Source organism: Triturus cristatus, chromosome 2_2 (assembly GCF_964204655.1).
Source record: "Triturus cristatus chromosome 2_2, aTriCri1.1, whole genome shotgun sequence".
Classification (NCBI taxonomy): Eukaryota; Metazoa; Chordata; class Amphibia; order Caudata; family Salamandridae; genus Triturus; species Triturus cristatus.
Window position 1 is genome coordinate 169,943,774 of NC_140582.1, and position 12,986 is coordinate 169,956,759.

Genomic DNA, 12,986 nt, shown 5'->3' on the forward strand with positions numbered 1-12,986 from the left:
CGCGAAAGGGCTAAGACGGGCTTGCCTTTGGAGTGCCTTTGGAGCATTGGCAGCGCACCCTCCATTAAGTAGGTTGACCAGGAGTGGCGGGGCACTGGGCAGGGTCAGTGGGAAAAGAGCCCGTGTGGAAAAAGCAGCAGAGCACTAGTTAGAGGAGGGGAAAAGAGCCTGAAAGTAAAAGCTGTTTAAGGGAGAAAGTGAGCCTGAAAAGCAAACAAAGTTAGAGGGAGGGAAAAACGAGCCTGAAAGTAAAAGCGTTCAAGGGAGGAAAACGAGAGCCTGAAAAACAAACAAAGTTAGAGGGACGAAAAAGAAGCCTGAAGAGCAAGCAGAATTAGAGGGTGGGAAACAAGCCTGAAAAGCAAACAAAGTTACAGGGACGGAAAAAAAACCTGAAAAGCAAACAAAGTTAGAAGGAGTGAAAAAGAGGCTCAAAGGAAACAAAGTTAGAGGGAGGAAAAACGAGCCTGAAAAGTAAACAAGCTAAAGGGAGGGAAGAAGGAGCCTGAAAGTAAGCAGAGTTAAAGGGAGGACTTCTGGTGTAGCGAGCCACCAGGGGAGAGCTGGCCCAGGGACCTGCTCAATGGGCTCGCACTGAAGACTCCGTTACCAGGGAGAGGGGTGAGGCGCTTGGCAGGGATAACGGGAAGAGGGAGGTAGAGGGTTTCTTGTGGGAGCACGGCAAAAGAGTCTATGAGGAAAAAGCAGCAAAGCAAGGGTTAGAGGATAAAAGAACCTGGAAGTGAAAGTGGTTAAAGAGCTAAAGAGAGCATGAAAAACAAACAAAGTTAGAGGGAGGATAAAACAAGCCTGAAAAGGAGAGTTGGAGGGAGGGAAACGAGGCTGAAAGTGTACGTCGTAGAGCAAGACAACAAGCCTGAAAATGAAAGCAAAATGAGTGGTGCAAACCGCAGTAGCCTCCTCTTGAGAAGGGCCCTGGCACTTTCTTTATTGGAAATTCATCTCTAAACACACCAAAGATGCAGTGTCAATTGTAAGCTGTTACAGAAGTGCAGCCCAAGAACTAGTGATAGTAAATTTAGCACAGCATATGGATTCTGACATTCAAAATGTATATAACACTTCAAAAACACAATTACAAACAAGGCTGTCATAAAGTAATATTTTATAGCTAAATATAATTAAAAAAGGAAACAAGTTGAATTCTAATTTAGGACATAGCCTGTATTACTGGAGAAAGAAACTCATCAAAGATCGTTTTTTAACAGTGACTGGAAATAAGGAAATACTGGTCTCATCATTAATAGAAAATGACATGAACACGATTAATGTGGTCTAACCAAAGAGGTTGCAATCACATGATAAAAAGTCAAGTCTAAACTAGACTTCTGTAACAAGAAATAGGGTCAGGCAGTGGGAATGGTGAGCAGGATGAGTAACAGAGGTATGAGAATCTGTGCACCATTTAAGCATCGCATGCAGTAGAGCTTGAAGGATATGGCAGTGGGTGTAACTGATGGTAGGAAATAGCAGTCATTCCTCTGCTTCTTCCCACCTCAAGGTCAGAAAGAAACATAATACTCTGTCAAGGGCAGGGACACACATTTTGTATGGATCTGGTTAGTTTAATGTGAAACACATGCCAATAATGAGACTTGTAGGAGTTGTATAGAGCAACCGGTACTCCATAATTGTGTATGCATTTTGGAAAGAGTGAATAGGACTATGAATCAGGTCTCGCAATTGATGGACTCCATTTCCCTAAAGGAGCACCAAGCTGCCACAAGAAGGGGAACTAATTACCACATGCAAGAGAAAGAGGAGAGGCCCACCCAAAAGAACAAGACAGAAAGCAGATTATTCATTCACAGCACTCAGAAGCCAAATGAAAAATGATGAGACAACTAATGCCCTGAAAGTATGTCTACATTTGATGAGAGTTGATGAACTCAAGAGGCAGTCCTCTCCTCGAAAGAAGGTACATGTCTACTTGTTTAACTAAATACCATTTCATAATCATTTCAGTGGTGGCTCCGTCCACTGGCTCCGCCACTAAGGTGGAGGAGCGTTGCCCCACTCCTTTAAAGCAGTGCAGTGGAAAGAATAAAATGATAATAACTTCTGTTATTATCTGTTAATTTTTTTGTATTCCATTGCCGCCAAGTTATGGCGGGGGTGGGGCTGGAGGCTGGTGACGTCTGGGAAGAGGAGTGGCTACTGCTGCACCTAAAGCGCACATGACCGTTTGGCACACTTTGCATGTTCTCCACCCAGGCTGCATCACAGCCTGGGTGGGGAACATGTCTAGGCTCCCTTTTGCTCTCAGAGTGCCGACCGATGGTAAACAGACCAATCACAATTCTGATATCAGCAACATCGTGATTGGTCAGGGGAGTCTGGATGCTTCCTGTTCCTGGTTCCTGCGATGGGAGGCAGCGGCCCTCACACACCACTCCCGCCCCCTATCAGCCTCCACTGAATCATTTCTAATCATAGATTGAAATTTGCGATTCTACATGGCCCTGCTAGGCAGTGTTTGAAGTGGTAGTCATATAAGTGCAGCTAGGAGACATCGCATAACAATTACTTTTGGTTATTATGTAATCCACCTTGGTATTTCTAATCAATTTTGAAGCTGTGGATGTTCATGTACTGAATAGTTAAGGAGATTAAAAACTCAAAGTCACTTCCGGTTACTTGTAAATGGCGGCCATGGAGTTCATAACACAATCTTCTTTATTTGAGACACATATAACAAGAAAGTTCCGGCGGACAAACATCTGGAGGGCCCCAAGGCCAAGCGAATAAAATAAACTCGCTTCATTTTTTTTCGTGGACCACAAGCTGTTCGTATTTCTAGCAGCACATTTTCGAACAGTCAAATTAGAAACCGCCCGGGGCATTTTTGTGAAACTGACACTTGATATTGATTTCCGGGAGAAATACTATTCTAGATGTAAAAGTAGACAGGGTCATAAAAGGTAATGAGTGGCGCTCACTGTGAGAAATCGTTAGGCTTTTTACATGATGTCAATGGCATGATTAGCAAAATTACCTGATGATGAAATGTCGCGACCCTCTATCAAACGTTAATCAATATCCGCCGAATTAGAAGGTAACGACAGGCTGTTATTTTTCATATCACAAAACTATAGGTCAATTCATCGACAGAACAGATATGCACTCCTTGTCAATTCATATTGAAACCATGGGAAATGGCTGTGTCCAGCCAATGAAATGATGAACAGATTTAAAATATGTTTTTTTGCATCAATAACTATATGTTCTCCTCCTGATGGATGCATACCTTTTGTTTAGAATGTTAGAATTGGTTCCCTAATAAAAAAGGCCCAGATTATTTACATATGCACCATTAAAGGTGGATTATGCAACGATTTGTGACAGTGGAACATTGCAAAACCAAGATTCACATTGACTGAGCCGTGCAAAGAATTGCATTTTCGTATTGTTTCAATATCTGCCAATTGATTGTGAAAAATTGACCTGCAGCAGTGCAAAATTATGTAATATGGTAATTAGTATTTCACCAATCAGTGTTAGATGTTGGAGTATGGCAAATGTAAAGTTCTCTCCATCAAAGAGAGAATGGACTGGAACAAAACTTCAGTTATATAAGTACATCGTTTTAAATGGCATTTAAAAAAAAAATAGGGACTTTAGTCTTATCGTCAAAATAGTAAAGCACACCTATATTGAATCATTCTTGAGTTTAACCTCCTTGAATGAAAGTCCTTATTGTATGCTTTTATGATGCCCATTCATTAAGACTGGTAGGCCACATTGATTCTTTTTTACAGCACCGCAGTGCCGCAAACCAATATTTCTATGCTGTGCAGTGCAGGGAAAAAGAAAACAGCGCAGAGACATATTTATTCATAAAATGGGCAGCTGCTGATCTTATTCCCTGCCCTGGAGCACAAACAGGCTGCCTGCAGACACACACAATCTGTGCACCACAGTGCAGAGGTGTGTGTGCTGTCTGGCATAAGCATACCCTTGTAATACAAAATCCTATGCTTAAGCAAATTCTGAAACATTCCACGCACTGTATGCGTGTAGTACAGTGCAGCTCATATTCAATGTGTGGGTTTGTAAATATGCCTCCAAGTTATAAGACACAGGCAGGATAGTTCTATGGATTAAATATTTGCTATGGAGCTATGCTGGTCATGAGTTGGATTCACAAGATTGCATCCTATCCTTCTGAAGCCTGTACACTGAGTACCATTAAAACAGCTCATAGTAACACCTGTAAATCAGAGTGCTTAGAAACTGCAGGAATGACCAATGTGCTCTATATAAACGCAAGTTATCATTTGGATGCTTTAGAGGACTTAAAGGAAATATGGACTTTATAGAAAAGATGTTGTAAGGAACATTATTTTTGCTATGGACTGAAATACTTTGTTCATCAAACCTTTACAGAGCTTGTGAACTGGAGAATGCAGAATTTATAATAGAGATTTTCACAGTCATAGAGTATTTGTTCAAATTAACCTCAGAGCAAGAATGTAATCACAAGGTATGCTTTCATGTTGCAAGCAGTATGGAATAGAGGCAATTTTATTGAGAGGGAGATGGTCTGAAAACTGTTTGATTCTACTTGTTTGTACAAGTTGTGAGACTATGGGAAGCCTTGACCTATTCTAAATGCATCGGAGAACAAAACCCACCATTGAACATTGTGTTATCCTTCCGGCGAGTGTTGTTTTAATTGTCAACCAGTGACTCCTTTAAAATGCAGTAAATTCACTATTGCAGAGCATTAGTTCTTCATTTCACCTTTAGTGTCAGGTTTAGGCTGAGCCTAAGCTGCTCTGAGAATAATGCACCACACCTGGGCATCCTTTCTCACAAGCATACCAGGGCCCTAGATGACGATCAAATAACCTATGAACTCCTGCTTGAGCTCTCAATCAAAACAAGTCAAGTCCTAGAAGGTTAAAAACCTCAGTGAACTTCAGTCGTTCTTTTCTTTAGTTCACAATTGTTTATGATTGAAACATTTGAAGTAAAACAATACAAGCAAAGATATTCTCTAATGCCAAATTCAAGCAGTCTTAAAACAGCAGAAATATGATTGTTATCTATGAAAAACAATCCTTGTAAATCAACTGTTTACCCATTAGGACACTATGAACCTGATACACAATGCTAAACTTACATTTTTGTGTACATTGTCTGTATTTTGGTATAGGCAGACTACGGTTTAATAGTAACTTTACAGCTGTGAAGAACTCTGCACATAAAAAGATAGGGCAGGCCTATCTTAGAGGTCTATGCCCGATGTTATTGCTAGTAACTAGTTTTCAATCGCTACAATTGATCTCAGAACCAAAAGAATGTATGGTTGAGAAATTGATTGCTGAAGGGCCGCCTGATATATCTGCCAATGTTAAGTGACTACATTTAAGTCTTGATTTCCAATAGATATATTTATATACAAGAAAGCTGAATTTTATTCCAAGAAGGGAGTCTTAAATTCATGTACATCACGCATTAAAAATAAAAAGTAGTACATTCCCGACAAGTTAATGGGCATATTGACTGTTAATGTGCACTTTTACTGCTTCATGCTTTTTTTGGCATAAGGCCAGTTCGAAGTTTTCATTATGCAAGCATAGTCTCAAAGAATTCCCAAATACAGGTCTGCCTATTACTTGCAGAGATTACAGCTTTCCTATGCCTAATCACTTGCTTAGCTTTTCCTCATGATTGAATCAACACAAATAACACTCACATCACAAATACTTATAAAAATCCAAATTTACAAGTGGAAGCACCTGTCGAACACCACAGATGCTTTGAATTATTTTCATTGATTTTTCCATGAGCTAAAGTAGGCAACTTCACATGGGTAAGGGGGGAAACAGTATCAAACACAGTATCAAAAAGCGCTTGTTCATTTAACTTAAGATTAAACATGCAGACCTTGATTGCTCCCAAAACCTTGAAAATCTCTACTTCGTCTTCCAAATTTTGATTAATGAAATGCTAAGGAGAGGAGTTGATCAGCTAACGTACAACAGTATCAGCCGACGACGAAGGATAATTCATTATTTGATTTGCCCTCATCATCGGCCGTCGAAATCCCCCCCACCTGGCCTTACCGCTCTTACCTGCACGGGCCGTGGCGGAACAGTAAGTCTAGCAAATGAGGGCTCTGCCTAAGAACAATATTCAACTGTCATTTCATACAGTGCGTAAGAGAGGGAGAAAGTATTTGCCCAAGGGAAAAATGTGTTACTACAACGCAATCTCCTCCCCCGTCTTTAATGCTTCTTTTTCCACACTATTTATTTAAATTCCCAACTCACTAGTAAAGGGACAAGTTCTGGTCTCCTGGGCAACGGCATTGGCTGATGCTCCAGCCTATCGTGGGCATTCAAAACTGACCCAGCCCTTTGTTGGCAATATTCTGCAGAGGGTCTGGTGATTGCTTTTAAGTGGATGGTTTCATTTAGGCTTCCTTGGCCAACTGGGCAGAACACAACACCGATTTGGTCTCTTTTAGCACTGATAAACAGACTACCAATATTCATTAACAGTAGCCACATCAGTTCCTATTAAAAGCAGTCTCCGACCTCTCTTCCTCGTGTTTAATCCTCTTAAAACAAACATTTTTAGCAAATTCTATTTTCATACAACTTAAAAATGTTAAGTGTTTGATAGCTGCACAAAAAGCCATATTGAATGTCAAAGATGGATTATAAGTTACATATAACAGCAGATAAATACAGTGAATACATACCGAAACTGAAGTAACTGTTTTCACGAAGTCAACAAAAAACATTCATATTTTTAGTAGGTAATACTGAGACATAATAAATAGACATTGAACTAAATTGCGAAAGATTTGACTACTTAAACTATAATAGAATAACTGCCTAAAATAGTCTGATTTCTAGTCCAACAGATGATTTTCTGAAAATTATTTTTTAAAATGCACTTACTTATACCATTTGTCTCAATGTTATTCTGTTGAAATCTAGTATTCTAAAAGTAAAACAATGCCAATACAAATGGCTTGAATATGAATGTTTTTGACATTATGTCATGGTGCCACCATGTCTATGTAAATGTTAAAGCTAGAAGGGAATGCTTCTCTAAATGAAGGCAGCATTAGCATCATTTTTTGCAGAACCACTTCAATATTCGCCCTCCTTAAACCATGCGAGTGCTATGAACATTCAAATATTAAGTATTTTGTGCAGCACGGTGAGTAATTGAAATCTAATCCGATATTGCACTGGCGGCAAATTCATCTTTTCAAGAATTGATACCTCACGTGAAGTGCTGCTGGCTGCCAGTGAACCATGTAGAGTTAGCCTGAAGAAAACAGATTAATACCCAAATTGCTGAATTTTCTCATTTCACATTCTTGAACATAGGATGTGCATATTCTCATTATGTGCACTACAAAAAAATGGAATACTGTAAAATGATAAGAGCATCACCGCAGATCAGATGTACGCTTCGCATTTGGAGGCCCGGGTGAACTTTTTGTTACCTCGGCATAATCAAGCATATTTTTTTTTACATGACCCTCCAGAAATGATGGCACACATAACAGCTATGAACAAAATCTTTGCCTGTGGTGGATGCAATGATGGGAAAGGTAAAAAGCCAGATGCTTAACTCATTTTTCCACTGCAATAGTTGATATGGTGCAGAGCTTGGTGCTACAATGCCAAAAACAGACAATTGTATCACTCTATCACTCCCCTGCTTTGTGTACCCACATACAGGACTGCTCAGGCAAGTTGAGTGTGCAGAGGATTTCACCTCTACCCCTACGTTAGAGATTTGAGTGAATTTCTACTCCTTTCACTACCTGGCCCTCAACCATCAAGCGAATATGACACTTTACAATGCACGTGTTACAACGTTTGTCATTACAACACATTTTTTACATCGCAAAATCCATTACAACGCATGTCGTTACAACGCATGTCATTACAACGCAAAATCCATTACACCGCAATTACTATTCTAACTCCGCGGCGGCGTTACTTTGGGTAATGCGTTGTAATGGATTATGCGATGTTATGACATGCATTGTAATGGATTTCGAGTTGTAAAACATTTATTGTAATGACACGCGTTGTAACGCATGCGTTGTAAAAGATGTTTCCTCCATTGTCAAGCAAGTCATGGTTGTGAATTGAAATATGGGTGCCGGACAACTATCTAAGCATATTTGCAATCAACAGTATAAATATCTTCATTGTGCATTCTGCAGTTCACGAATCTGGCTCTATGGAAGCAAGCATCAGTTTGGCATTTGTCATACACCAAGGGGGAAACAGCAATAACAATGATGTCCGAACCACACGTTGCCTTTGCAACGTGATCGGAACAACGAATGTGCCTTAACTATGCATTTGTTTACTGTACGTGCCCTTACAATGACATTCCTTAGTTAAAGCAACGTTGGACTTTAACCCCTTGTGTGCCACGCCCTTTCCCCGCCCTGTGCCGGGCGTTGCATTAGCGGGCGGGGTTCATGACGAGCTGGACTCGTCATGGGCACAGCGCAACCGCGGCCCATGACGAGTCCAGCTCGTCATGGGCACAGAAGGGGTTAAAGACCAATGCTTTCCTTACTGTTGCACAGATTGGAGTTGGAATAGTAAATTATACTGTTCCAAAGTCCAGTGCTTTCTCTTAGGCAAGTTGTTGATAAAGATTTGTTTGGTAACGGAAGACGCATTTGTTGTTCCAACCACTTTGTTAAGGCACACGTGGTTTAGCCATGTGGGGTTCTCTCATACAACAACACCAATGTCCTACAATCTATCCCCAATTTCCACATTTATCTCCACAGACATCCTTCCACCACACTGACTGACTATGACAACATCCTTCAAAAATTCATTGGACTTATGGCTTGAAAACGTAGATCATATGGCGTCATGTTCTATGGAACGTGATAGGTGACTCATCCCTGACAAAGGGCTCAAGAGGCAGAGTTTATTTTATGAGTATTAGAGTCTGTGCTCGATGGCCTGTCCCCGCTCAGACTTGGTGCGCTACTTTCAGAGGAGCCTAAGTAGAGTCATGGGGATTGCTCATGCAGACAAGTAGAACACTTTTGCAGTAGAGGGCATAGCATTCTCAGAAACTCATCTGAACCCATTAGAAGCAGAGGTCTCCTTTCCTGCGTTGCCTTTTTATTCATCGCAGTCACACATGTGATGACCAGAAACCCTTCATTAAGAAATGAAAGACTGCAATGCCTCAGTGATTTTCTTGGGAGTGCCACCACCACTTGGTCTCTAGCATAATTAAGAAATTAGTATAAATGATGAGAAGTCTCCTTCCTCTTTTTTAAAAAAGGCAGGAAATGATAAAGTGCTTGTAGATTCTTTCTGAATGTATCCAGCTTCTAAGGGGAATTCCTTGTTTTAATTGTATATTTAATTTTTTATACAACTCTTTGTGACTCACATGCCCTTTGGAGTTTATTATGAAGTTAAAACTTGAGGACTCATTTGCCTGTTGTCACCTTTGTGAACTGCAATTGAAATTTGATAGTGGGTGAGTGAGCAAGTGTGTAAGATAGTGAGCCTAGTGTGGACACTAGCATTTTTCAACATCAATTAAACTATGACTTTAGTTTCCTACTGCTGAAGAGTGGCAAGCACATTTTTTACTAGATTTGTCCTTTTCTGTTTCAAAAGCCATGTGTTCTGCCTCAGTAAAATGGTGGGTGAAAATCTTTCTTTGATAAATGGATCCCTGAAGAAGAAAGTTATGCCAATCTTGATTTACAGCTGGCAGTGAAAGTCAAGGCTAGATAATGAATAAAAGAAATGGGGTCTGTTAACTCCTGAAACATTTGAAGGATTTTCCTAAGGTACATGTTGAACCCGTACCTTCTGTAGGGTCACCCCAGTTTTTTTGCCTTCCTTGGCCTTTACTTCTGAGCCAGTTTTGGTTGGTTTTTAGGGCGTTATGCTCTTTTTATCCGCTAACCAGCAGTAAAGTGCTTGCCCTCTCCTCTTAAAACATTGTAACATTGGTCGACTCCTGATTGGTACATTTAATTTACTTACAAGTCCCTAGTAAATTGAACTAGATTTTCGCAGGGTCTGCAAATTAAATGCTACAATTGGGCTGCAGCACTCATTTTGCCACCCACAAAAGTACCAATTTAAAGCATGTCTCAGTCCTGCCACTGCAGCCAGTAATGCAATTTTAAACTGCCATTTCAACCTGGCAAAATAAACCTTTTGCCAGACCTTAACCTTCCAATGTAATACTTATAGGTCACCCCTAGATTTGGTCCAAAAGGCTCACGGGCACAGTGCATAGTATTTAAAAAGTAGGATATGTGGTTTTAAGTTTTACATGTTGCGGCAGTGAAAAACTCCTAAATACGTTTTTCAGTGTTGTAAGGCTTATCTATCCCATAGACTAATACAGGGGTAGCTTGTTTCACTTCATAAGTACTTCAGAATAGTATCAGATATATGAGGTTTACAATAAATTAAATCTAATGTAAAAATAAATGTAATGTCAAAGTTGTATTTTAAGTTAATATTCTGAAAATGACACTTATAGAATTTTTTCAGCATTTTTCTGCCCAAACCAACTGTGCCTTTCGGCCAGTGGTCTGGAATACAGTACTGTGAATGGCGCTCCTCGTGTGGGATTCGCATTGCTTCTAGACTGTGAGGCAAAAGAGGCCTATGTGTGATGTGAGAGGTTCTTCCTGACAGGGTGGCTGGAGAGGAGTCATGCCCTGCCCTGAATACATTTCAAAGGGCCTTCCCTGCAGCACACAAAAAAGAACCTTGCACCAGGCCTACACTAGCCCTTGTCATCCTAGATAATTTGGTGCCAGAACCAGTAGAAAAAGTGACCAGAACCATTTTGGGGGGTAGTTTGGGAATTTCTCCACACAAAGGCTAGTACCAGATATAAAAGTAGGGCTTTCAGAACCTCTTATCAGAACAGTACTGGACCTGCGGAAGATTATAAAGAAGGACTGCCCGTCTGTCTGAGGAAGAGGGACTGCCCTGCTGACTGAAGAAAGAAGATTGGCCTGCTTGACTTCAACCCTGGCTACACAGAGTACCTCAAAGTATGGGATGGGTGACCTCCTCTGTGAGCTAACTGACCAGCTGATCATCACCAACTGGACCTGCCTGAGCCCTGTTACTGGCCTCTGCTGGAGTGAGTCTAGATCCCCAAGAGGTGCTCCCAGGGCCTGGACTCTTCACTGGCATCAGTGTGAGTTCCTCCTGAAGAAAAGTTGAAGATACAGAATTCATGGGGTCCTTGCTACTGCAAAGTGACCTCTTCTAGCCAAGAATTGACTGCCTGTGAAGAGTGCAAATGTAAAGGTCCAGTGGGATTTGCTCTTTGTGCCAGCACCAACAATTTGTGATGACTGACAATGTGAGACATGCACTTCCTACTGACAATGACAGCTGCAAGAATCGCTATTGGAAGCTCCAGCAGCAACTAGATCTCCACATTGCAGCAAGTACCATCTGTGATGTTCAACCTGCTCCTCCCATTGACAGCCTCTGCCTCGCAGACTCTAGTAAGATAACTCGTCATCCTGACTAACCTGGTCCCTGTATCAGACCCACTCCATCGTGGTTGGCCAGAGCTAGCGACTTTTCGCGGTCCAGCACATCGAGGTAACTGCAAGAGGGAATCTGTGCTTTTTGCTGAAAACGTTATAATTTCTCTGGCTCAACTGTTTGGGTTTTTGTCATTTTGATGTCATTTTATTTAATAAATTTAGATCTATTTTTATAAACTCGTTTGGAATTTTTCATGTGTAGAATTTTCACTTTATTACAGCTTGCCTTCTCCATAAATACTTTACACATTGCCTCGAAAATAATCGTGACTGCTTTTGTGCCAAGATACTAGAGGGTTAAGCAAAGGTTAATTTATTGACTTTTGTTGTTCTTCCTGACAAGGATTGTGTTTATTATTTGAGTGGGGCCTCCAACCCTCTCAACTCAATTTCTTACAATACATTTGTGGGCAGTGAAGAGCACCACAAAGGTTTTTCTGTCAGCCACAGGAATCCAGTGCCTGGATTGAGTTGGGTATTGAGTTCTAGTTTTCTTCTACAGTTTTGCTACGATTTGGATTTTTAGGGCCAAACTGACCAACATTTTACACATTGCTTTGCACTGGAAATTGGCTAAAAGTAATGCAAAGTAGGGCAAAATGTTGCTTTGAGTTAATTAGCATCGAGGGGGTGTTTTGTGGGTGTCCTATGCAACCACCCATGCTTTTTGATGCAAAACCCTATCTATCAAAAATTTGAGATAGGGTTTTGCATAAAAAATTAACCCTATTTGAAATCAGGTGATAAAAGGAGAAATGTTTTCATTTTCTCTTTCTTTTCTGACTGTGCATGTATGTACACAAACAAAGTAGGAAATGTTGAAAAAGTTATCTAGTGATATGGGCCTATTTATGAACTTGTCAAACAATGCAGCTCAGCTAATTCTGCGTGACACTGAAAGGGCAGGAATGAACCATATTTAAGTCAATATGGCACATTCCTGCCTTTTCTCCTCGCAGGTGCCCTTTTGGCAGCCTAGTGCCAATGCAGGCACTCTTGCACCATGGTGCATAGGTGCCTCTATTGCAAGCAGAATTGTTTTTGGTGCAGGAAGGGCCCTTTTTCTGCACCACAACAATCCTCGTTATACCTACCCTGGGAAGGTGTATCTTTTTGGTGTATTCCCAGGTTTATCAGTTCTGGTAAATCGGGGAATGCATAAAAAATCATAGAATGCCTACCCAGGGCAGAGTAAGGCACTGCAGCAATTTGCCAAGCGTTGTTCTACTCCAGATTTATTGAGCCACTCAGGGCAATGCAAAGTGACTTTGCTTGGCTTCATAAATCTCATTTAGGACTTGTGTCGCTCTCGCACCACCTTGAATGATGATGAGCGACTCAACCTCACTCGAAACTAGGCTCCTCAATATTTTGTACTGGAAGGATATTCTTCCAGTACAAAACC

At 40.9% G+C, this 12,986-nt stretch overlaps 1 protein-coding gene across 1 annotated transcript in view; it reads left to right on the forward strand.

The window, feature by feature from the left end:
• Window positions 1-12,986, forward strand: part of GRID2 (glutamate ionotropic receptor delta type subunit 2) — a 2,613,212-nt gene that overhangs the window by 310,834 nt on the left and 2,289,392 nt on the right. The gene's annotated exons all lie outside the window — the stretch shown is intronic.